This window comes from Aquarana catesbeiana, linkage group LG04, assembly GCF_042186555.1.
Source record: "Aquarana catesbeiana isolate 2022-GZ linkage group LG04, ASM4218655v1, whole genome shotgun sequence".
NCBI lineage: Eukaryota > Metazoa > Chordata > Amphibia > Anura > Ranidae > Aquarana > Aquarana catesbeiana.
The window spans coordinates 426,601,515-426,624,975 of NC_133327.1; positions in this window are offsets into that span (position 1 = coordinate 426,601,515).

The window sequence follows — 23,461 nt, forward strand, 5'->3', positions numbered from 1 at the left end:
CAGGTAGGCAGCTGGTGCAGGGAACGGCAACAGATAGTAAGGTCAGGCAGGCTGGGTCATACACGGCAAGACAGTCAGATGCAGAGTTCAGGCAGGAATGTAGTCAGGAGACAAGTCAGGTCTGGAACCAGATGAGTACAAAAGGAGCCAAGGGGGCAGGCAGATTATGTGCCAATGCTCGATTCCTATGAGCAAAAGGGATAGGAGATCTTTTGCACTCAAGAGTTCTCTTGGAAGGATGAACTTGTATGCTGGCATGTGCACCCTGACAATAGCTGTGTGTGCAGCAGCCATTTTGTTCATGTCACAACTCTCCTATACCATTTTGTCATAAGAACTACATAGTACAGTGACCTTTCTCCCCTTCTTCCTTCAGTTTATACAGTAAACAAACTGTTAACTGATGCCAGGACCTTGTTATCAATCCATTGATCAGATACACAGACCTCTCAATTACCCAATTCACAACTTCAGTCTGGAAACCCTAATAAAACTGTCACCCTCCCAAGCTTGAGCAATCCAGAGAACTAACAAATACCTGGTTGTAAATAGCTCAGCTAAGTTATCTCATGAAATAACAATAACACAGCCAGAATATAGACATGTTTACTTTCCTCAGTTATTTGTAATGTATCAAGTCCAGATACCCCTATGTCAGACCATATGGGGAAACACTGACATGCCTTATCCCCACTAAGTAAAGTAGACATCTGAAACCTGCTATATTTATATTCATTCCGAAGCAAATTCCATGCTGGACAATAATATGTTTGTTCGCAGTCTGTAATCAGTGGGTATTCAGAGATATGAATACTTATGGAAAACTGTATCTAGTACATGGTCATAAACATGGTGGCACCTAGGGATGAGCCGAACACCCCCTGTTCGGTTCGCACCAGAACATGCAAACAGGAAAAAAGTTTGTTCAAACACGTGAAAAGCGTTAAAGTCTATGGGACACGAACATGAATAATCAAAAGTGCTAATTTTAAAGGCTTATATGCAAGTTATTGTCATAAAAAGTGTTTGGGGACCTGGGTCCTGCCCCAGTGGACAAGGATCAATGCAAAAAAAAGTTTTAAAAACGTCTGTTTTTTCAGGAGCAGTGATTTTATTAATGCTTAAAGTCAAACAATAAAAGTGTAATATCCCTTTAAATTTCGTAGCTGGGGGGTGTCTATAGTATGCCTGTAAAGGGGCGCATGTTTCCCATGTTTAGAACAGTCTGACAGCAAAATTACATTTTAAAGGAAAAAAGTCATTTAAAACTACTTGCGGCTATTGCATTGCCGGTCCGACAATACACATAAAAGTTCATTGATAAAAACGGCGTGGGAATTCCCCACAGGGGAACCCCGAACCAAAATTAAAAAAAGAAATGATGTGGGGGTCCCCCTAAATTCCATGTCAGGCCCTTCAGGTCTGGTATGGATATTAAGGGGAACCCCGGCCAAAATTTAAAAAAAAAATGACGTGGGGGTCCCCCTAAATTCCATACCAGACCCTTCAGGTCTGGTGTGGATTTTAAGGGGAACCCCGTGCCAAAATTAAAAAAAAAACGGTGTGGGGTCCCCCCAAAAATCCATACCAGACCCTTATCTGAGCTTGCAACCTGGCAGGCCGCAGGAAAAGAGGGGGGACGAGAGAGCGCTCAACATTGGGAGGGTGCTTTGGGGTAGCCCCCCAAAACACCTTGTGCCCATGTTGATGAGGACAAGGGCCTCATCCCCACAACCCTGGCCGGTGGTTGTGGGGGTCTGCAGGTGGGGGGCTTATCGGAATCTGGAAGCCCCCTTTAACAAGGGGACCCCCAGATCCCGCCCCCCCCTGTGTGAAATGGTAAGGGGGTACTTGTACCCCTACCATTTCACTAAAAACTGTCAAAAATGTTAAAAATGACAAGAGACAGTTTTTGACAATTCCTTTATTTAAATGCTTCTTCTTTCTTCTTTTTTCTATCTTCCTTCATCTTCTTCTTCTTCTTCTGGTTCTTCTGGCTCTTCTGGTTCTTCCTCCGGTGTTCTCATCCAGCATCTCCTCCGCGGCGTCTTCTATCTTCTTCTCCTTGGCCGCTCCGCACCCATGGCATGGGGGGAGGCTCCCGCTCTTCTCTTCATCTTCTTCTCTTCTTCTCCTCTTCTCTTCTTCATCTTCTTCTCCGGGCCGCTCCACATCCATGCTGGCATGGAGGGAGGCTCCCACTTTGTGACGTGTCTCCTCTTCTGACGGTTCTTAAATAAGGGGGGGCGGGGCCACCCAGTGACCCTTCCCCCCTCTGATGCACAGGACATGACGGGAATTCCCCGTGGAAGTCACCGTGCGTCAGAGGAGGGCGGGGTCACCGGGTGGCACCGCCCCCCGTTATTTAAGAACCGTCAAAAGAGGAGACGCGTCACACAGTGGAAGCCTCCCTCCATGGCAGCATGGATGCGGAGCGGCCCAGAGAAGAAGATGGAGAAGAGAAGAAGAGAAGAAGATGAAGAAGAGAAGAAGATGAAGAGAAGAGCGGGAGCCTCTCCCCATGCCATGGGTGCGGAGCGGCCCGAGGAGAAGAAGATAGAAGACGCCACAGAGGAGATGCTGGACGAGAACACCGGAGGAAGAACCAGAAGAGCCAGAAGAACCAGAAGAAGAAGAAGAAGAAGATGAAGGAAGATAGAAGAAAGAAGAAAGAAGAAGCATTTAAATAAAGGAATTGTCAAAAACTGTCTCTTGTCATTTTTAACATTTTTGACAGTTTTTTAGTGAAATGGTAAGGGGTACAAGTACCTTCTTACCATTTCACACAGCGGGGGCGGGATCTGGGGGTCCCCTTGTTAAAGGGGGCTTCCAGATTCCGATAAGCCCCCTGCCCGCAGACCCCCACAACCACCGGCCAGGGTTGTGGGGATGAGGCCCTTGTCCTCATCAACATGGGGACAAGGTGTTTTGGGGGGCTATTATTAAAATCACTGAATTATTAAAATCACTGCTCCTGAAAAAACGGCCGTTTTTAAAACTTTTTTTTGCATTGATCCTTGTCCCCTGGGGCAGGACCCAGGTCCCCAAACACTTTTTATGACAATAACTTGCATATAAGCCTTTAAATTAGCACTTTTGATTATTCATGTTCGTGTCCCATAGACTTTAACGGTGTTCGCGCGTTCGAACAAACTTTTTTCCTGTTCGCATGTTCTGGTGCAAACCGAACAGGGGGGTGTTCGGCTCATCCCTAGTGGTGACAATGAAACCATGTACAGGTGAAGTTATAGTAGTGAGCCCCAAACCAGGGAGACAGGAATGAAAGAAGAGTGTGCAGAGAACACTGTGACCAATAACCAAGGCATCAAAATTAAAAAGTGACTCATTGAAAGAGGCATTGTGAAAGGATAACATGGTAATTACCTAGAGTGTGTGCATAAGCGCAGGGAGTTACTGTGAAGGGCAAATATGTGGTAGGAAGAACTGTGTCTGGGGAAGTGCTATAAATATGTCCCACACGCACGCGGACCACCGCCAGTATCACGTTGTCACAGTGTGTGCGTGCACTGCCGTAACCAATGTCCACATATCCCAGCTGTGCCGGCTATGAGAAAGAAATTGCGTTGTCGCCGCGATGCCTAGAAGGCGCATCCATCTTCACCCGTCTTTCTTCCGGTTCCGCGGACTCCAGCTGTGTGACTGGCCGGAGCCGCTCGAGCCTGGGAGCCACCAGTTGCGACACAGGGCTCTGAAGGAACAGCACAGGTAGCTGTTCCTTCAGAGCGCATATGCCGATGACGTCATCGGCTGCATATACAGTAAATATCTCCTAAACATGCACTGTTTAGGAGATATTTACAGTACCTATAGGTAAGCTTTATTATAGGCTTACCTAGAGATACAATTCATGTATGGGAGCTTAAAACCACTTTAAGGGAACTACCACCAGAAAAGTGCTGTTAGGGCTGTTTTGAATTTCCCTGACTAAGTTACAATATTTATGCAATATTAATTTTTGGAAGTCACTTTATGCTTTAAGTCACAATTGTTTATAGTGTGAAAATATTTTTTTCACAGGCATTTATTTTTTCACAGGATTTTTTTCACAGAAATCTTGTCTTACACATAATGCTATATACTTTTATATTGTATTGTAAGTGCAGCAGTATTTATGATTAGATTGGTAAAGCTGCAAGCTGAGCCTAAAGCCAGCCATTCATGGAAAGAAATTCAACAAGTTTAGCATGGACTGGCTGAATTTTGATCCATATATGGGCTGGATGGTTGTACAAAAGCTGATCTACTGAACAATTTCTGTACAACCACCCTGTTGGACCTTTGTCAGTTGATCAGCACCACCAGCTATAGCCAGCAGCACTGATCAGTGTATTCTGACAGAAGGGAAGACTTCCCGCTGTCAGAATACAAAGGCTCAACAGGGAGGATTCCCCAATCCACCTCAAATGTGTGGATGGGGGAATCAGGTCATTTTTTTCCATTTAACCAGCGGGCTGAATAAAAAAATGAATCATTTATGGGCTGATTCAATATGTAATGAGGAAAAATGATTGTACATGCAATCTACAGTATGCACAGAAACAAGTTTTTTTTTTTAAAGATTAACACAGACTGAAAATATTGTTTACATGAAATTTTACACTTTTCTATATGAAAAAAAAAGAAAAGACTTTGCATTCCCTTTAAAACAGAAGTACAGCCCACTGCTATAACCTTTCTAGCCTTTTTAACACTTATGTAATAAATTAAACCTTGCCATTCTAAGAAACACATAACATATGCTAGGAATTCAATAAATTCCCAAAATCTCATTACATTAACAGAGGAATTTCAGTTATGATATACTACAAATACACAGTAAAATATTTATGTATAGATTATTTGTAAATATTTAGAAGGGAAATTCCTTTTGCAGTATATTCTCTTTCTGTCTAAATTGTGTTTGCGCTAATACCACTGATAAATACAGGGGTATGCTGTTATTATATTGTATCTTTGAAATACATTTTAGTGTTATAGCTACCTTACCAATAATACTTGTTTTTTTGCACATATTAACCCTATCCAAGACCACCTGTGTAACATATAGCCCACTGAAACAATATTTAGTCATTTAGGGATTGATGTGTCAAAATACCTCTCTATTTTATTCTCTTCCAGGATTTTTTCGACCAGACATTAAACTTCCACTTTGTATGAAAGAATATACTGTGCTGTGCCCTAAAGAAGAGGAGAGTGAACCCTCCACCTTGCCCTGCTCTATGGTCTAGTTTAATATTTCCTTTATTTTTACCTGATGATCCTGCACAAATTACCTCCAGTCCTAGCATAACAACTCTCATTTACTGTACCATATCCATGAAGGAGAAACGTTGACACCTTAGGGCAGGAAATGTTTTAGGGCTAAAGAACACCTTCCCCTCTTTTCATTCTCTACAAAACACCTCCCCCTCTCATCACTTCTGTTCTGTAATCTACAGGTGAATGTGGAAGGACTGGCAACACTGTACAAAGATATAACTGTAGAATGCACAGTTCTTGGTTTCTTTTAAATGAGGGTTCAGATAATTACAAAACAGATACATTTAGGTCTCTCATGGCTTTCAATATCATTTCTATGCTGACGACACACAAATCTATCTCTCCACCCCTCAACTCACTCCATCAGTCTTCTCACGCATCACTAACTTACTAACCGACATATCTGTGTGGATGTCACACCACTTCCTCAAACTCAACTTGTCCAAAACTGAGCTTATAATATTTCCTCCCCCACGTGCCTATTCCCCTGACTTATCTGTCAAGAGCAATGGCACAACCATCCACCCATCCCCATCCCCACATGTCAGGGTGCTAGATGTTATCCTGGATTCTGAACTCTCCTTTCGGCCCCACATCCAATCACTTTCCAAAGCTTGCCGCCTCAACCTTCGCAACATCCCTAAACTCCTTTCTAACCAATGAAACCACAAAGCTCCTGATTCATTCCCTGGTTATCTCTCACCTTGACTACTGCAACTCCCTCCTGATTGGCTTACCTTTAAATAGACTATCCCCCTTCAGTCCATCATGAATGCTGCTGCCAGACTCATCCACCTTACAAACCGCTCAGTGTCTGCTACCCATCTCTGCCAATCCCTCCATTGGCTGCCACTCGCCCAACAAATTAAATTTAAAATACTAACAATAAATTACAAAGCCATTCACAACTCTGCCCCCAGCTGCATCACTAGCCTAGTCTCAAAATACCAACCTAATTGCCATTCCTCCCAAGACCTCCTGCTCTCTAGCTCCCTCGTCACCTCCTCCCATATCCGCCTCCAAGACTTCTCCCGAGCCTCGCCCAACCTCTGGAATTCCCTACCCCAATCTGTCAGACTGTCTCCAAATGTATCCACTTTTAGGCGATCCCTGAAAACTTTCCTCTTCGGAGAAGCCTATCCTGCCTCCATCTAACAACTGCACTATTTTCTCCATTAGCTCATCCCCCACAGCTATTACCCTTTTGTATAACTTGACCCTCCCTCCTAGATTGTAAGCTCTAATGAACAGGGCTCTCTGATTCCTCCTGTATTGAATTGTATTGTAATTGTACTGTCTGCCCTAATGTTGTAAAGCGCTGCGTAAACTGTCGGCGCTATATAAATCCTGTATAATAATAATAGAAAATAATAGAATATAATAGAAAATACAAGAAAGAATATAACCTTCTTCCAAAATTTGAATTTCGAATATAATAAATTCAAATTAAAATAAAATAGAAAATAATAGAATAGAAAATAAAAGAATATAATATAATTTAAAAAAATAGAATAGATTAGAAAGCTATAACCATTTCCCAAAATTCAAATTTGAATTTGAATAGAATAAAATAGATTAGAATAGAATAGAAACTAAAAGAAGAGAATTGACTAGAATAGAATAGAAAAGAAAAGAAAAAAAATGGAATGTAAAGAACATAACCATTTTCCGAAATTCAAATTTCAAACAGATTAAACTTGCATTCGAATAGAATAGAATAATAAAAAATAATAATAATAATAAAATAGAAAATAATAGAATAAAATAAACAATAGAAAGCAATAAAATAGAATAGAAAGTATATAACAATATAACCATTTAACCATATAACCAATTTGAATGGAATTTGATTCAAATTCAAATCCATTAAAATTTTCCAAATTCGATCAATTTGAACACAAATTGATTTGAATTAGAATAACCTAAACAGATTCCGAAAAAAAAATTAACAAAACAAATTTATGTAAATAACGAAACAAAACTAACCAAATGTTTATGTTCAGCACATGTCCAGTTAGAGTGACGTTTACATGGTTATTGTTTGTACTTTTCACTTTGGTGGATTTTTCGAATTGCCTCCCCGTACATGACCCCCTACTCCTACATGAGATGATCTAAGGCACTGAGGATTATTATACAGGATTTACATATATTATTATACAGGATTTATATAGCGCCAACAGTTTGTGCAGCGCTTAATGGTTTAGATATTTATACCAGGCAAGGGTGCCCCCCTTCATCCCTTCTTTTCGCCTTACCCATCAAACCCCTTGCCTATACTATTAGGCAAATTGTTAAGAGTTATTGTAATGCCGTGTACACACGAGCGGACTTTACGGCAGACTTGGTCCAACGATCTTTCCAACGGACTTTGTAGCGTAGGTGCGCCAGACACGATCACTCCAAAAGTCTGATGGTTTTGAACGTGACGTACAGCATGTACGACGGGACTAGAAAAAGGAAGTTCAAGCCCCATTATGCCACCCTTTGGGCTCCTTCTGCTAATCTCGTGTTTATCTCGTGTTAGTAATAGTTTGGTTAGAGACGATTCGCGCTTTTCACACTTCAGCTTATTTCAATCATTTTCTGAGGTTCAGTTTGTGCTTGTGAGGTTTGTATATGGTCCCCCACCCCCACAAATGTCTCCAAATGTCATGTGTAGTCTTCTACTAAATTAGAACCCCACCTCCTTAAATGTCTCCAAATGATTTTTAGAAATAATACATTAAAAAAATGTTAGACTGCTGTTGTTCAAGAATGTTTTTGTGTAATCTGCTAGCAAAGTTATGTTTTAAAGTACTTTTTTAAATATTTTTTTTCTTGTTTGACTCCACAGTTTCCTTCCATCCCACAGGAATGGCAGACTGTGGCCTCCCAGTTCACTGACCGTTGGGACTTTCCCAACTGTGTGGGGGGCGATTGATGGGAAGCATGTCCGCATTGTGCCACCACCCCATTCGGGGTCTTACTACTTTAACTATAAGGGGTTTAATAGTGTAGTACTGATGGCGGTGGTCTCGGCACAATTGGATTTTATGTTCGTGACCGTGGGGAAGAACGGCCGGATGTCGGATGGAGGAGTCTTTGCACAGACCAAGTTGTGCCAACGTCTCCAGACTGGTGGCCTGGGATTGCCACCTGATGACCAGAACGTTGATGGACTCCCCTCAGTTTTCATCGCAGATGAAGTGTTTGCTCTTGGCGAGAGCTTGATGAGGCCGTTCCCCCAAAGGTTCCTCACCCCTGAAAGGAGGGTTTTTAATTACTGGCTGGCCAGAGCAAGAAGAGTTGTGGTGAATGCCTTCGGGATTCTGGCCAGCCGGTTCCGTTTGTTCCTCTTGGCCATAAATCTGGCGGAATATAAAATCAATCATATCATAATGGCTTGCTGCATTCTCCATAGGCCGGACTTAGTGGCGAATCTCTACTCACAGGCCTGGATACTGGCCGTACTGGCTTGGCCCCCCAAACCGCCCATCAAGTGCGGGACAGATATGTCAATTATTTTAATGGTCGGGGGGCCATTGCAATGCCAGAACATCTTTAAACTTTTACAAAATAAAAAAAATGTATTTTGGATCAAATCTCTTGTTTTTATTCTTGTTTGCATGTATTTTTGGCTGTCTCCTAGTGCACTTGTAGTGGCAAGTGCATTTCCCTTTAGTCAATAAGGCCCTTTGTCACTGTAAACACCCAAAAAATTAAGAAACTGGTATTGATAAATAATAAGCCACACACATTGTAGTATTAAAAACATTTTACTGTGCGCTCATTGAAAGGTGCTTTTTTTTTAAACGTGTTTCTTTATTTTATTTGTTTTTTAACAATATAAATATTTGTTTTTTTGGGGTTATTTTAGGCATATTTATCCAAAAATATTTTTTTCTTTACAAATTTTTGATTGCCAAAAGAGTTTTTTCACACATAATAAAAAAACAAAACAGGAACTTACAAAGTTCAACATGTCAAAAACTGTGCTGGTGATGTCACCCATGTAAAAGCAAAATTTAGCAGATGCACACAAATTGTGAGTCCAAATGGTTAAAGTCAACGTGTGCTATCTCCCATCATGGGGAAGCAATGGACATGTTTTGTGTGTGCAATCCTTTTTTCCTCTCACAAACTAACATTATTATGAGGAAGGGGTTGCAAACACAAAACAGGTACATTGAGATCCCCTGATGGCAGATAGCTCATGATGACACACCGTGAGCATCTGCTAAATTTTGATATTACTATTTCAAAAAACTTTAAAAATTCTAAAATTCAAAAATTTTACAATGAAATGAAGAACATGATTGATGTTTTTAGGCAAAAAGTGATTAGATTCTGCTCAAAACATCAATCATGTTCTTCATTTCCTGTTGCATGCTGTCCAGCAGATTTCTCATGCTGTTAATTTGGCCATTCCACACCATTATCTGCCCAATCAGTCTTTGTGCACTGTCTGTGCTAAATGGCTCTGCCACTTGGCCTTCCACAACCAAAACATCACCTAAAATTTGTGGAGAAAAATGTGTTAAGAAATATGCACGCCTAAATAGATTACCTTAAGCTGGGGTGTCAGTCACTCACTTGGTGGGGTGCAAATCTCGCACACTTCCTCCAACTCTCCTTCCTCAAGATCGTCGGGTGGGCGTGGTCTTGGGCTCGGGCTTGGGGTAATTCCTGCTTCAGGTTGGTGACTTGGAGGGGGGGTCCTGGGATCCTTGGACTGTTGTCTGAGTCTTTTCTAACCTATGAAAATGAAACAAAAGGTATACTTAAAACACAGTGATATTTCAGTCCAGAAATAGGAATATGAAACCTTGCTTTGAAGTGGCGGACAATTGTCTGTTTGTTACCAAAACATTTTTGAAGACAGGATTCAAATTCACTTTGAACAAAACTGACAAAAACTTCACATTTTGATGCAAGTTTCACAGATGGAGAAACCTCAAGTATCCCCTGGAGCCCCTGTGTGGATTACCCTCCAAAATGTTCTGTGGTGTCACAGAGTACACTAGTGCTCGTGAGTCCAGATGTGGAAATAGATGCTGTGTCCTGTCCTTACATTACACTGAATAATTTTTTAATAAGCATTCTAGTTTTAAACACATCTACACAATATCCAAAAATTATTTTAATATGACAACCCTGTACCATCATATTTCTTGCAAAACAAACGCTATTTTATTATTATCATATGTATTTTAAAAAGAACGGTCTTTACGAACGATGCTGTATAAATGAAAAGCATATGGATCAGCATGCAAGTTAAGTATCTCAATAGGAACACACAACAAGTACTTACTTTTTTTAAGCACCTTCTTGATTCGCCAATATTGTTCAGGCTCCCTAGTTTTTAGGTCAGACCACCGCTTCCTCAATTGTTCTTTATCCCGTTTAATGCCAAATTTTTCATCAATAGCAGTGACAACTGAGGACATTATTTTGTCCTTCTGCATATTGGATCGGGTGTACAGTCCTTTTTTGGCATCATAGGCCTCCCTTCTCAATATGGACACCATCTCCACCATCTCTTCAAAGGCCATGTTGGTGGCCTTATATCTCCTCCTGGATCTGGATGGTTGTGGCTCCGGGATTTCCTCCGCACTAGTTTCAGATAATCTCTCCGCCATCTTTCTCTATATACTCCCACTGCGCAACGAAGAGTGAAGGGGCGGGGAAAAATTGTCCAAAAGAACGTCAGGGGCGGGCGACGCTGGCGTAGCATGACACATGCACAGTGTATATAAAGCTATTATGCTGGCCTACGTATGTCCGAACGGAAGTAGCGAGCGTCATAAACGAAGGTAAGATTTAAACGTGGGTGTGTGTTTTGTGTATGTGTTTGGTGTGTGTGTGTATGTACCCTATTTTCTGATAAAAATAATACTGGGAGTTTGGACTGACATTACAGTTTTTATCTTGTGTCTTGTCTTTCAGCAAAAATGAATCCCTTTAAGGAGGAGGAATTTTTGTCTCATTTTATTCATCTGTATCAAGAGAACAGAAACCTGTGGGAGGTCAAGCACCCATTGTATTTCATTAGACATGCAAGGAAGGCAACACTGGGGAGACTTCTGGAATTTGTCAAGCTGTGGTACTATCCAAAACTGAGATTTCTGGATGACTAGACAGAAGCAAGGCAATCACTTTCGACTCTTCCCTCCACCCTTCCCTCCCCCCTTCCCTCCAGCCTTCCCTCCACCTCCACCCTTCCCTCCACTCCAGCTGAGGCATCTCAGGAAGAACCAGGCCCTTTCATCCTTGATGAAGTGGATGCGCCCAGCTTCAGCCAGGTATACTTTTTTGTGAATTTTGGATTGTGTAAATATTAATGATGTAAACTATAAAATGTTTTAATTGTTTAAAATTCAATGATTTAATCACAATTATTATTATGTATACATATCACTAGACAGTAGTGGCCAAAAATGCACTTCAAAGATTGGTGAACAGCTAGAATAATGGTGGGGTAAAAATTATAGCCTTTTATATTTGTTTAGAATTATATTTGCAAGGCATGAGCAGAAAATTGTGTGTGATTGAGGAAGCAAAAATTACAACTATGTCCCTTTTTTTATACACAAGATGAGCTCAGCCAGGAGGAGGCCATGCCCAGTGGTATAGAGGAGGAGGCCTTGCCCAGTGGGAGAGAGGAGGATGCCATTCCCAGTGGTAGGCAGGAGGTGGCTGGGCCCAGCAGAAGCCTCACCAAATGTCAGGTGCCTCCCCTCTGCATTACCACCAATAGGCGCAGGAAGATGAGCTGAACAGAGGAGGAATCACTAGCCCTCATTCGGGAAGCCAGCCAAATACTCAGTACCCCCCCAATGCTGAAGAGGCCTATGGAACTTATATGGCCACCAGGTTGGTGGAACTTGAGAAGGGGCAATGCCTCCTCTGTGAGGGGATTATTTTTCAGGTCTTTCAGAAGGAGTTGAGAGGGGAGCTTACTCCAACAAGCCATATTTCAGATGAAGCCCCTCCTCCTGCTCCTCCTCCTCCTCCTCCTGTCACAAGTACACCAACAGAGGCACAGCCTCCAAGGAAGGCTGCAGAGAAGCGTGGAGGGAACGCTGCAGGGCAGCGTGCAGGGAAGGCTCCACGGAAAAGTCGAAAGTCATTGCCTGGCTTCAGTCTGGTCTGACAGAAGACGCAGATTGTGCTCCCTATTCGCAAGATCCCAATTTTGTTTTCCACTCACTTGATGTGTGTCCTGGGGGGACAAAAGGGTTCACAAATTCCAAAAGTGTCTTCAGTGTTGCCTTCCTCATTTATGTTTTTCCCAGAATAAATGGATATTTTATTTACCTTAAATTATTTACTACGTGTTTTTATTCAAAAAGGACATTTTGGTTGGGAGTAGGCAGGGACCTGTCAAAAAGACTAGGGGGGTTATTTACAAAAGGCAAAATCATTTTGCAATTCAAGTACAAAGTACACTATATAAATTGCACTGCAAGTACACCTGTTGGAAGTGCAGTCGCTGTGAATCTAAGGGGAAGATCTGCTAATTTTATCATTTATTTATTTAATTTTTTATTTATTTCAGGTACTTATATAGCGCCATCAATTTACGCATCGCTTTACATATACATTGTACATTCACATCAGTCCCTACCCTCAAGGAGCTTACAATCTAAGGTCCCTAACTCACATTCATACATACTAGGGACAATTTAGACAGGATCCAATTAACCTACCAGCATGGAGTGTGGGAGGAAACCGGAGTACCCGGAGGAAACCTGCGCAGGCACAGGGAGAACATGCAAACTCCAGGCAGGTAGTGTCATGGTTGGCATTCGAACCAGTGACCCTTCTTACTGCTAGGCGAGAGTGATACCCACTACACCACTGTGCCGCCCACATCATCCAATCATGTGCAAGATAAAATGATTTATTTTTTGTTTCCTTGCATGTGCCCCTCAGATCCACAGCGACTGCACTTTCAAGTGCTCTTTCAGTGCAATTTCAAGTGCACTTTGCACTTGTAGTGCTAAATGAATTTGCCTTTTGAAAATAACCCCCCTATGTCAAATTAACAAGGGACACCAACCTCATTAAGGTTCATTAACAATACAAAATAATAAGGTTATTGTGGTAACTTGAAACTCCATAAAAAAAATTAAACATTTAAATCAATAGATTTTTGAGAATTCATCACAAATTGGAAAATAGATATTGATGAAATATAAAAGTACAAAAGATGAGTCAAATAAATAATGTTCAAGATTATTTCTGGAGATCTGGCTTTTAAAAACTATAATATTCATCATGACATGAGGATAACTAATAAAGAAAGTAGTTTGTGAGAACTCTGTGTGAATATAAGCAGCAAAACAACTTCATTCTTCTCGCATTATAAAGCAAAAAAGAATGCGCTGTATTAAAAGATCACAGAAGAGGAATGTGCTAGCTTCAATACGAAGGCTAGTTTTACCAGACCGAGCGCTTCCGTCTGGTACTTGCTTCAGAGTAGGGATGAGCCGAACACCCCCGGTTCGGTTCGCACCAGAACCTGCGAACGGACCGAAAATTTGCATGAACGTTAGAACCCCATTGACGTCTATGGGACTCGAACGTTCAAAATCAAAAGTGCTCATTTTAAAGGCTAATTTGCTTGGTATTGTCCTAAAAAGGGTTTGGGGACCCGGGTCCTGCCCCAGGGGACATGTATCAATGCAAAAAAAAGTTTTAAAAACGTCCTTTTTTTTCGGGAGCAGTGATTTTAATGATGCTTAAAGTAAAAAAACTGTGAAATATTCCTTTACCTGGGGGGTGTCTATAGTATGCCTGTAAAGTGGCGCATGTTTCCTGTGCTTAGAACAGTCCCTGCACAAAATGTAATTTTTAAAGGAAAAAAAGTAATTTAAAACTGCTTGCGGAATTTAATGTAATGTTGGGTCCTGGCAATATGGATGAAAATCAGTGAGACAAATGGCATGGGTACCCCCAAGTCCATTACCAGGCCCTTTGGGTCTTGTATGGATATTAAGGGGTACCCCGCACCCAAATTAAAAAAGGAAAGGTGTGGGGCCCCCAGGCCCTATATACTCTGAATAGCAGTATACAGGCGGTGCAAACAAGACAGGGACTGTAGGTTTGTTGTTAAGTAGAATCTGTTTGTAATTTTGAACTGGTACATTTTTAACGTGTTTAGCTTCAGCCAAAAAATCTATTTTAAGCTTTTTGGAGAACCTAGGGAAGGGTTATCACCCCTGTGACATTTGTTTTGCTGTCTGTGCTCCTCTTCAGAAGATTTTACCTCACTTTTTGTCCCAATGACAAAATGTTTTTTGAAAATGTGGGGTTTTTTGTGAAACAAGGATTGGTGATAAAGCATCAGTGGAAAAGAAAAAAGTTTTTCCCATATTAACTCTTACAGGAGAGAATTTCTCTTCCTAGGGGTAGATTTCATCTCACTTCCTGTTGTCTCCTTCCGTTTGCAAGTAGGAGTCATTTGTAAGTTAGATGTTTGAAAGTAGGGGCCTGCCCTATATACTCAGCAGAAATTTGGGCCTTAGGTGATGTTGTGGCCACAACACTGTAAGCCCTCACAGGGCCCTGCTGTGAAATATTAGATCAAGAATTCTAATTACATTCACCTGTTGAACAGGGGCAGAAAAATTGGGCCTTTGGTGGTGGTGGTGTTGCTGGTGCCACAACACTGTAAGTCCTCACAGATACTCTTGGTGGGACGCAGAAACAGCCCTGCTGTGAAATATTAGATCAAGAATTCTAATTACATGTCCCTGTTGAACAGGGGCTGAAAAATTGGGCCTTAGGCACTGGTGCTGGTGCCACAACACTGGAACCCCTCACAGATACTCTAGTTGGAGAGCAGGAAAATAATGTAGCTGCCTGCGGTAGTGATAGGATCAGGAGAACACCACCAACCTTCTACAGGTAGCTTTAGCTGAACACTGTGCAGAGGTCACACTACACTAACGTGTAAATAATGTAGTTGCCTGCGGTAGTGATAGGATCAGGAAAACACCACCAACCTTCTACAGGTAATTTTAGCTGAACACTGTGCATAGGTCGCACTACACTAACGTGTAAATAATGTAGCTGCCTGCGGTAGTGATAGGATCAGGAAATCACCACCAACATTCTACAGATAGCTTTAGCTGAACACTGTGCAGAGGACGCACTACACTAATGTTAAAATAATGTAGCTGCCTGCGGTAGTGATAGGATCAGGAGAACACCACCAACCTTCTACAGGTAGCTTTAGCTGAACACTGTGCAGAGGTCGCACTATACTAACGTGTAAATAATGTAGTTGCCTGCGGTAGTGATAGGATCAGGAAAACACCACCAACCTTCTACAGGTAATTTTAGCTGAACACTGTGCAGAGGTCGCACTACACTAACGTGTAAATAATGTAGCTGCCTGCGGTAGTGATAGGATCAGGAAATCACCACCAACCTTCTACAGATAGCTTTAGCTGAACACTGTGCAGAGGACGCACTACACTAATGTTAAAATAATGTAGCTGCCTGCGGTAGTGATAGGATCAGGAAAACACCACCAACCTTCTACAGGTAGCTTTAGCTGAACACTGTGAGGAGGTCGCACTACACTAACATGTAAATAATGTAGCTGCCTGCTGTAGTGATAGGATCAGGAAAACACCACCAGCCTTCTACAGATAGCTTTAGCTGAACACTGTGCAGAGGTCGCACTACACTAACTTGTAGCTTCAGCTGAACACTGCTCAGAGGACGCATTACACTAACTTGTAGCTTTAGCTGAACACTGTTCAGAGGACTCACTACACTAACTTGTAGCTTTAGCTGAACACTGTGAGGAGGATGCACTACACTAACTTGTAGCTTTAGCTGAACACTGTGCACTACACTAACTTGTAGCTTTAGCTGAACACTGTTCAGAGGATGCACTACACTAACTTGTAGCTTTAGCTGAACACCGTGCAGAGGTCGCACTATGCTAACTTGTAGCTTTAGCTGAACACTGTGAGGAGGATGCACTACACTAACTTGTAGCTTTAGCTGAACACTGTGCACTACACTAACTTGTAGCTTTAGCTGAACACTGTTCAGAGGACACACTACACTAACTTGTAGCTTTAGCTGAACACTGTGCAGAGGTTGCACTACACTAACTTTTTTTTGCTTTAGCTGAACACTGTGATGAGGACGCACTACACTAACTTGTAGCTTTAGCTGAACACTGTTCACTGCACTAACTTCTAGCTTTATCTGAACCCTGTGAGGAGGACGCACTACACTAGCTGAACACTGTGCAGAGGTCACACTACACTAACTTGTAGCTTTAGCTGAACACTGTGAGGAGGACGCACTACACTAACTTGTAGCTTTAGCTGAACACTGTGAGGAGGACGGACTACACTAACTTGTAGCTTTAGCTGAACACTGTGCACTACACTAACTTATAGCTTTATCTGAACCCTGTGAGGAGGACGCACTACACTAACTTGTAGCTTTAGTTGAACACTGTGCAGAGGTCACACTACACTAACTTGTAGCTTTAGCTGAACACTGTGCAGAGGTCACACTAAACTAACTTGTAGCTTTAGCTGAACACTGTGAGGAGGACGCACTACACTAACTGTAAATAGTCTAGCTGCCTGACTGTGGTACTAATAGGATCAAAAGAACACCAGCAATTTTCTTAAGGTAGCTGTAAATACTGTAACAAGACAAGCCTGCCTGTCAGTAGGAAGATAACAGGAACGGATCTAGCTAAACTGAATACAGTGTATATATATATATATATATATATATATATATATATATATATATATATATACACAACACCTGGGATGCACACTGTAAGTGCAGCTAACTGACTGACTGTCCTACCTAATCTATCTAACTTTAATCAAATGACACTGTCTCTCTGTTTCTGTCTCTCAATGCCGGAACACACTACACAGGGCCGCCGTGCCTTATATAGTGTGGGGTGTGTACTAAACCCCCTGAGCCATAATTGGCCAAAGCCATCCTGGCTTTGGCCAATTACAGCTCTCTCTACAGACGGAGTTGTGATTGGCCAAGCATGCGGGTTATAGTGCATGCTTGGCCAATCATCAGCCAGCAATGCACTGCGATGCCGCAGTGAATTATGGGCCGTGACGCGCCACACAAATTTGGTGCGAATGGCCCATATCGTTCGCAATTCGGCGAACGATTGAACAGAAGATGTTCAAGTCGAACATGGGCTCGACTTGAACACGAAGCTCATCCCTACTTCAGAGCATGCGTCAGTTTTGGTCCGTCGGACTAGCACACAGACGAACGGTTTGTACGCTAGAAAGCCGAGTCCGTCAGAAAGATTTGAAACATGTTTCATTTCTAGGTCCATCAAACTTTTGGGGAAAAAAGTCAGCTGGAGCCCGCACACGATCAAATTGTCCGACGGACTCCGGTCCACCGGACCAAGTCTGCTGTAAAGTACGCTCGTGTGTGCGCGGCATAAGAGGGATGAGGAATTCAAGCTCAGCCTATACACTGACGATGTGTTATTGTTTCTTATGCCGCGTACACATGATTGGACTTTACGGCATACTTGGTCCGGTGTACTGGATTTCGTCGGACAGTTCGATCGTGTGTGGGCTCCAGCGGACTTTGTTTTCTCAAAAATTTGACAGACCTAGATTTGAAACATGTCTCAAATCTTTCCGACGGACTCTGCTTTCTAGCGTACAAACCGTTCGTCTGTGTGCTAGTCCAACGAACCCAAACTGACGCATGCTCTGAAGCAAGTACAAGATGGAAGCGCTCGGTCTGGTAAAACTAGCCTTTGTATTGAAGCTAGCACAAACCTCTTCTGTGATCTTTTAATACAGCGCATTCTTTTTTTCTTTATAATGCGAGAAGAAGGAAGTTGTTTTGCTGCTTATATTCACACAGAGTTCTCACAAACTACTTTCTTCATGATTTATCCTCATGCCATAACTAATATGATATTTTTTAAAAGCCAGATCTCCAGAACTATAAAGTAGCAATTTTTTTTGGACTCATCTTTATTTTTTACAGATTTCAACAATATAGATTTTACAATGTGTGCTAAATTATACAAAATGTTTTTTTTTTAAATTTTTTTGTTTATGGATTTTGAGTTTCAAGTTACTACAATAACCTTAATAATTTTTATTGTTTTAATGAACCTTAATGAGGTTGGTGTCCCTTGTTAATTAGACATAGGGGGGTTATTTTAAAAAGGCAAAATCATTTTTCACTACAAGTGCAAATTGTACTTGGAATTGCCCTGAAAGATCGCATTCGCTGTGGATCCGAGGTGCACATGCAAGGAACCCCCCCAAAAAAAAAAATCTCTTGCACATGATTGTATGATAAAATCAGCAGAGCTTCCCCCCATTTCAGAGCTTGACCTCAGATTTACAGCGACTGCACTTCCAACAAGTGCACTTGCAGTGCAATTTATCAAGTGCACTTTGCAATAGCACTTTGCACTTGAATTGCAAAATGATTTAGCCTTTTTTAAATAACCCACATATATTCTTTTTGACCTGTACCTGCCTACTCACATACCAAATGTCCTTTTTGAATCAAAACACATAGTCAATAATGTAAGGTAACGAAAATATCCATTTATTTTGGTCAAAACAGAAATGAGGAAGGCAACACTGGAGACACTTTTGGAATGTGTGAAGCCTTTTGTCCCCCAGGACACACATCAAGTTAGAGGACAATAAAATTAGTATCTTGCGACTAGGGAGCACAGGGAGCACAGTCAGAAGTCAGACTAGACAGAAGCCAGACAATCACTTTCAACTCTTCCGTGGAGCCTTCCCTGCACGCTGCCCTGCAGCCTTCCCTCCACACTTCTCTGCAGCCTTCCTTGGTGGCTGTGCCTCTGGTGGTGTACTTGGGGCAGGAGTAGGAGGAGGAATAGCAGGAGAAGTGGCTTCATCTGCTATATATGTTTTTGCAGTAAGCTCCCCTCTCAAGCCCTTCTGATACGCTTGAAAAATCAGACTCTCACAGAGGAGGCGTTGCCCCTTTTCTAGTTCCAGCAATCTTGGGGCCATATAGGTTCCATACGCCTCTTCTGCATTGGGTGGTGTGCTGAGGATTTGGCTGGCTTCGCAAATGAGGGCTAGTGATTCCTCCTCTGTTCGGGTTATCTTTCTGGGCCTTTTGGTGGTAATGCGGTTAGGGGAGGCACCTGATGCTCCGTGAGGCTTCTACTAGGCCCAGCCATGGCCTCCTCCTCTCTCCCACTGGGCAAGGCCTCCTCCTCTATACCTCTGGGCATGGACTCCTCCTGGCTGAGCTCATCCTCGGTCAAAAAAAGGGACATACCGGTAGTTGTAATTTTTGCTTACGCAATCACACACAATTTTCAGCTCATGACTTGCAAATATAATTCTAAACAAATAGTAAAGGCTATCTTTTTGACCCCATCATTATTCTAGCTGCTCACCAATATTTGAAGTATATTTTTGGCCACTACTGTCTAGTGATATGTCTACATATTAATACTTGTGATGAAGTCATTTTTGGTGAAGCACTTCAAAAATTTTTAGGTTTACATCATTAATATTTACACAATCCCAAATTCACCAAAAAAGTATACCTGGCTGAAGCTGGGTGCATCCACTTCATCAAGGATGAAAGGGCCCAGTTCTTCTTGGGACTCCTCAGCTGGGGTGGAGGGAAGGGTGGAGGTGGAGGGAAGGCTGGAGGGAAGGGTGGAGGGAAGGCTGGAGGGAAGGGTGGAGGTGGAGGGAAGGCTGGAGGGAAGGGTGGAGGAAGGCTGGAGGGAAGGGTGGAGGGAAGGCTGGAGGGAAGGCTTGAAAGTGATTGCCTTGCTTCTGTCTGGTCATCCAGAAATTGCATTTTTTGGTAGTACCACAGCTTGGGGACATAAACCTGGTATGCTGCTGCTCCGGATCTGCGCGACTCCTGGATCTTCTTGTGTTCCCGCCTGTACATGTTGCGCAAGATACCAATTTTATTGTCCACAAACTTAAGATCTGCCTGGGGGACTCGAGTCTTCACAAATTCCAAAAGTGTGCCCAGTGTTGCCTTCCTTACATCTCTATTAAAATACAATGGGCAATGGGTGCTTGACCTCCCACAGGTTTCTGTTTTCTTGATACAAATCAAGAAAACGTGTCAAAAATTCTTCCTCCTTAAAAGGATTCATTTTTGCTGAAAGACAAGACACAAGATAAAAACTGTAATGTCAGTCCAAACTCCCAGTATTATATTTGGCTCAATCTAGGGTACACACACACACACACACACACACACACACACCAAACACACACCCAGGTTTAATCTTACCTTCATTTCTGACGCTCGCTACTTCCGCTCGGTCATACATAGGCCAGCGTAATAGCTTTATATACACAGCACATGTGTCATGCTACGCCTGCGTCGCCCGCCTCTGACGTTCTTTAGTACGATTTGTCCCCACCCCTTCACTCTTCATTGCGCAGTGGCAGGATATAGAGAAAGATAGAGGAGAGTTTATCTGCAAGTAGCGCGGGGGAAAGCCCGAAGCAACAACCATCCAGATCCAAGAGGAGATATAAGGCCACCAACATGGCCTTTGAAGAGATGGTGGAGAGGTGTCCATATTGAGAAGGGAGGACTACGATGGCAAAAAAGGACTGTACACCCGACCCAATATGCAGAAGGACAAAATAATGTCCTCAGTTGTCACCGCTCTTGAACAAAAATTTGGCACTAAAAGGGCTAAAGAACAATTGAGGAAGCGGTGGTCTGACCTCAAAACTAGGGAGCCTGAACAATATTGGTGAATAAAGAAGCTGCTTAAAAAAAGTAAGTACTTGTTGTGTGTTCCGAATGAGATACTTAACTTGCATGTTGATCCATATGCTTTTCGTTTATACAGCATCGTTCGTAAAGACCGTTCTTTTGAAAAAACATATGATACTAAGAAAATGACTTTTTTTCGCCAAATACGATGGTACAGGGTTTTGACATATATTTAGGTCTTGATAATTTGTCGTATTCCAAAAATGTGGTGATGTTGTGTAGATGTGTTTGAAAATATAATGCTTCTTCAATAATGATTCAGTGTAATGTAAGGACAGGACACAGCAGCTGTTTCCACATCTGGACTCACGAGCACTAGTGTACTATGTGACACCCCAGAAAATTTTGGGGGGTAATACACATAGGGGCTCCAGGGGATACTTGAGGTCTCTGCATCTGTGAAACTTGCATGAAAATGTGTATTGTTTGACATTTTTGGGCACAGTGAATTTTAATCCTGTCTTCAAAATTTTTGGTGCTAAAAAATTACAATTGTCCACAACTTCTAAAGAACGTTTCATATTCCTTTTTCAAGACTGAAATATCACTGTGTTTTAACTATACCTTTTGTTTAATTATCATAGGGGAGAAAAGACAACAGTCCAAGGATCCCAGGACCTCCCAAGTCACCAGCCTGAAGCTGACATTACCCCAAGCCCCAGCCCAAGACCACGCCCACCCGACGAGCTGGAAGAAGGAGAGGTGGAGGAAGTGTTCAATATTTCCACCCCACCAAGTGAGTGACTGACACCCCAGCTTAAGTTCATCTATTTAGGCATGCATATTTTACAATAATTTTTTAGCCACAAATTTTAGGTGATGTTCTGGTTGTGGAAGGCCAAGCGGCGGAGCCATTTAGCACAGACAGTGCACAAAGACTCATTGGCCAGATAATGGTGTGGAATGGCCAAATTGATAGAATGTGTGACCAAATTGACAGCATGAGAAATCGGCTGGATAGCATGCAACAGGAAATGAAGAACATGATTGATGTTTTGGGCAGAATGTAATAACTTTTTGCCTAAAAACATCAATCATGTTCTTCATTTCATTGTCAAGTTTTATTTTTCTAAAATGTTTTAACTTGCTAATAGGGATGAGCCGAACACCCCCCTGTTCGGTTCGCACCAGAACATGCGAACAGGAAAAAAATTTGTTCGAACACGCGAACACCGTTACAGTCTATGGGACACGAACATGAATAATCAAAAGTGCTAATTTTAAAGGCTTATATGGAAGTTATTGTCATAAAAAGTGTTTGGGGACCTGGGTCCTGCCCCAGGGGACAAGGATCAATGCAAAAAAAAGTTTCAAAAACGGCAATTTTTTCAGGAGCAGTGATTTTAATAATGCTTAAAGTCAGACAATAAAAGTGTAATATCCCTTTAAATTTAGCTGGGGGGTGTCTATTGTATGCCTGTAAAGGGGCGCATGTTTCCTGTGTTTAGAACAGTGTTTACCATTTCACACAGGAGGGGGCCGGGATCTGGGGGTCCCCTTGTTAAAGGGGACCCCCAGGGGGCTCTCTCGTCCCCCCTCTTTTCCTGCGGCCTGCCAGGTTGCGTGCTCGGATAAGAGTCTGGTATGAATATTTGGGGGGACCCCACGCCGTTTTTTTTTTTTTTTTGGCGCGGGGTTCCCCTTAAAATCCATACCAGACCTGAAGGGTCTGGTATGGAATTTAGGGGGATCCCCCCTTCATTTTTTTTTTAAATTTTGGCCGGGGTTCCCCTTAATATCCATACCAGACCTGAAGGGCCTGGTATGGAATTTAGGGGGACCCCCACGTCATTTTTTTAAAAAATTTTGGTTCGGGGTTCCCCTGTGGGGAATTCCCATGCCGTTTTTATCAATGAACTTTTATGTGTATTGTCGGACCGGCAATGCAATAGCCGCGAGTAGTTTTAAATGGCTTTTTTCCTTCGAAATGTCATTTTGCTGTCAGACTGTTCTAAACACGGGAAACATGCACCCCTTTACAGGCATACTATAGACACCCCCCAGCTACGAAATTTAAAGGGATATTACACTTTTATTGTTTGACTTTAAGCATTATTAAAATCACTGCTCCTGAAAAAACGGCCGTTTTTAAAAAAATTTTTTGCATTGATTCATATCCCCTGGGGCAGGACCCAGGTCCCCAAACACTTTTTATGACAATAACTTGCATATAAGCCTTTAAAATTAGCACTTTTTATTTCTCCCATAGACTTTTAAAGGGTGTTCCGCGGCATTCGAATTTGCCACGAACACCCCAAATTGCTTGCTGTTCGGCGAACTTGCGAACAGCCAATGTTCGAGTCAAACATGAGTTCGACTCGAACTTGAAGCTCATCCCTACTTGCTAAATACTATAATGTAAAAATTTTGCAGATGTACACGGTGTGTCATC